The 3,447-nt window shown below is 58.9% G+C and overlaps 1 long non-coding RNA gene and 2 other non-coding genes across 3 annotated transcripts; 1 reads left to right on the forward strand and 2 right to left on the reverse strand.

Annotated features, from left to right (window-relative positions):
* Nucleotides 1–108: 108 nt before the first annotated feature.
* LOC146543033 (uncharacterized) lies at nt 109–770 on the forward strand. The gene is made up of 2 exons (XR_014887645.1): nt 109–243; nt 376–770. It is a non-coding gene; the product is annotated as an uncharacterized LOC146543033 (long non-coding RNA).
* On the reverse strand, nt 763–975 carry LOC116217363 (small nucleolar RNA U3). Its single transcript, XR_004161820.2, has one exon. It is a non-coding gene; the product is annotated as a small nucleolar RNA U3 (small nucleolar RNA).
* Nucleotides 976–1,600: 625 nt separating this feature from the next.
* On the reverse strand, nt 1,601–1,813 carry LOC146543034 (small nucleolar RNA U3). Its single transcript, XR_014887658.1, has one exon. It is a non-coding gene; the product is annotated as a small nucleolar RNA U3 (small nucleolar RNA).
* Between the last annotated feature and the right edge of the window lie 1,634 nt (nt 1,814–3,447).

The raw sequence follows: 3,447 nt of genomic DNA on the forward strand, positions 1-3,447 counted from the left end.
GCAGACGCGGCGCCACCAGCACTGCCTGCGGTAGCACGGATCCAAAGCCGCGAAAATGCTGGACAAAATCCAGCAGAGCTACAGAAAGTGACCGGGATCTGAAGCATGGCGCTGATGAATAGCGGCTGGGTGCCCTGGAGAAGACTGAGTGAGGATCTGATCGATGCTTATAAATATACAGCGGGCAGGAGTCAAGTGGATGGGGCCGGGCTCTTTTCCCTGGTGCCCAACAACAGGACAAGGGTCAGTGCGCACGAACGTGAACGCTCTGAGAGTGTCAGAGCTCTGCAACGGGCTGCCCAGAGAGGCACTGGAGTTTCCTTCACTGCAGGTATTCAAAACCCGCTTGGATGCTTTCCTGTGCTTTTCCTCCAGGGAACCTGCTTTACGGGATTTGCATTGGGGGATCTCCAGAGATCTCTTCAAACGCCGACAATTCTGTGATTGTGCGATTCTGCCCGAACCCTCCCGTGCCAGCGGGTAATGTACCCGGCCCCAAAATCTGCACCACTTCCAGGGCAGTGTTGCAAGATCGGGAACAGCCACCAGGCACTGCCAAACCCCAACGCGTTCCTACCCGCGCTCCCGCCCGAGCAGCCAACCAGGCCCCGCAGCGGCCCTACAATCGCAAGCTTTCCAGAGCCCGGCAACAACTGCAGCACAGCGCGTGCATCCTAGGGCATGGGACAGGACAGACCAGCTACTAACTTCCACACTCAACTACAAACTGCTCTATCTTTTCACCCTTTTAATAAAGCACAAACCACTCAGCCTGTGTTCTCTCCCTCCCAGACCCAACAAGTAGGACGGGAACGGTCATCAATGGCGGGCGGCTCCTGCACAAGCAGCACCGCCCGCCCGCTTCACGCTCAGGAGAGAACACGCTCCTCCTCCTCGTGGCTTGTGGTGCCGGACACTTTCGATCACACTCCTCTAGTTACCAACTACAGAAATGATCCCTGAAAGTATAGTCCTAACCCAGCACTCCCAACGCCGCCCGCCCCATCGCCTCGCACCGCCCTCCAGCTCACGGACACCGCTCGCACCCAGCCCCACTCCCGCCCCAGGCCCCGCAACGCCGCTCCCCGCGCACACCCGCGCTCCGCCCGCCGCCCGCGACCCCCGGCCCCGCTACGGAACCCCGAAAACGCAGCCCGGGAATTTGCTAAGACACGCCCCCCTCATCTGCATGTTCCGCCCAGAACGACCAATCAGACGAACCGCTCTCGGGACGGGGCGGGCCCTGGGCCCCGAGCATGCGCAATATCGCCTGCTCAGTGCCGGTCCGCCTCCGTCGTACGAGTGCCAGGGACCCGGAGCCCCGGAACTGCTCTCGGCTCTGCGGCACCGGGCTCTGCCTCAGCGAGGGGGACCGGAGACGGCACTGAGCGGGGCTGCGCTGACAGCGAGCAGTTTGCGCCCCAACCCTTCTACGCCCCGGTGGAGACACATCCGGCCCCGAAAGCCGCCCCGGGTCCTGGGCTGCACGACAGCACTGGGAACAGACAGCGCTCTACCGGGAAACCGAGCAGCTCCCTCTGCGCCGTTACCATGCGCACTAACATCTCAGCCTGTTTTTTCCACTTTTAATAAAGCACAAACCACTCAGCCTGTGTTCTCTCCCTCCCAGACCCAACAAGTAGGACGGGAACGGTCATCAATGGCGGGCGGCTCCTGCACAAGCAGCACCGCCCGCCCGCTTCACGCTCAGGAGAGAACACGCTGCTCCTCCTCGTGGCTTGTGGTGCCGGACACTTTCGATCACACTCCTCTAGTTACCAACTACAGAAATGATCCCTGAAAGTATAGTCCTAACCCAGCACTCCCAACGCCGCCCGCCCCATCGCCGCGCACCGCCCTCCAGCTCACGGACACCGCTCGCACCCAGCCCCATTCCCGCCCCAGCCCCCGCACCGCCGCTCCCCGCGCACACCCGCGCACACCCACGCTCTCCCGCTGCGGGAACCCCAAAAGTGCGGCGCTGCATATCGGACACGCGCCCTCATCTGCATGTTCCGCCCCGGCCGACCAACCAGACGCGCCTCTCTCAGGAAGGGGCGGGGACAACGCCCCCTGGTGGAGGGCCGCTCCACGCAGATGGATGCGACGGGGAGCGGCGCCCGCAGCCGTCACGCAGCCCTGGATATCACAGCCAGGCGCTCGTGCTCTGAAGTCACACTCTTAGAGATCAGAGCATGAGATTTAAGTGTCCAATAACATTTAGGAAAATCTACCTTCAAGCCTACAATTAATCTTCACAGTCATATTTCTTCCATCTCTAGAGAGTATCACGCCCAAAGCTCCCTGTGTTATACAGCGTATATACAGCATATTTACATACATAGATGCTGCTTCCTTTCCGTTGCTGTATTCAGCACTTCCAGGCTACCAGCATTCTGCTGATTCACTGATTTAGGAACATTTCTACTTAACAACTGCACCAACTACTAGGGTTCACCTGTGCCATTCCTGTCCCCACGTCATTAAAAACACCAACATCTAAACCCATACTTTAACCACCCTGCTGAAAACTCAAGATGCCCTCTGGACGTTCCTAAAGCAGACCTTCAGAATTTAGTTTTACAGAACCTCCATCACTTGTGACTGAGGTCCTGTAAGCCTTACAGCCAAAAGTACATTTTATTAATTATTGCTATTTGCCAATAAGGCCAAATGTAACAGTTTTTGTAAACGTATCTCCACAAGAAAATTGAATTGATGGTCAGCATTCTGATTCTATGTATTTTTTCCCTTTGAACACAGATATAAGCACACGGTTCAAAGCAGAGCTTTTCTGCAAGACCCTTTCTAAGATAGTTTTTACCTTTTTTCAGGAGCTTCTTCACCTTCCTGCAGTTCCCCTGCCGGACACACTCGTGCAGCTGAGCTTCCAGAGAATCTCCTTTCAAACTCCCGAGTTGCACAGGGCAGGGAATGGGCAGAGGCGGCACGTGAGCCATCCTCCTCCCTCAGCACGAGGCCAGGCTGCACGGCTCCAAGTCACCTCAGGCTTCAAGAACTTCAGCCGGTGAAGCTGTCAGCGGTGGCTGAAAGCCCTGCCGACGCGGACAGAACGGCCATCAGCACGATGCGGCCGCTGGCTGCTCCGAGCCGCCTGAGCACAGCCTGCCTGCGAGCTCGGGCAGAGCCCTGCTAAGGGGAGACGGCACAGGAGGCCACTGGGCCACCCAGAGAGCCGCGCAGGCATCCGAGCAAAGGCAGAACAGAGCCGACACCGCTTCTAGCTCACGGCTAGCTCGACACCGCTGCTCTTTGATCCATTCCCGTCCGCACGGCCACCAAACCTGCCGCAACACCGCCCGCCCCTCGCAGCCGCTCCCTCACGGCCTCGCGCCGCCACCGCCCAACGGCCTCAGCCCCGGTCACGTGCCCACGAGCCTCGCGCCTCCACAGCCCGCGCGTGCGCAGACACTTCCCTCAACCCCC

The sequence above is a fragment of the Meleagris gallopavo genome, chromosome 21 (genome assembly GCF_905368555.1).
Source record: "Meleagris gallopavo chromosome 21, MGAL_WU_HG_1.1, whole genome shotgun sequence".
NCBI classification, from domain to species: Eukaryota; Metazoa; Chordata; class Aves; order Galliformes; family Phasianidae; genus Meleagris; species Meleagris gallopavo.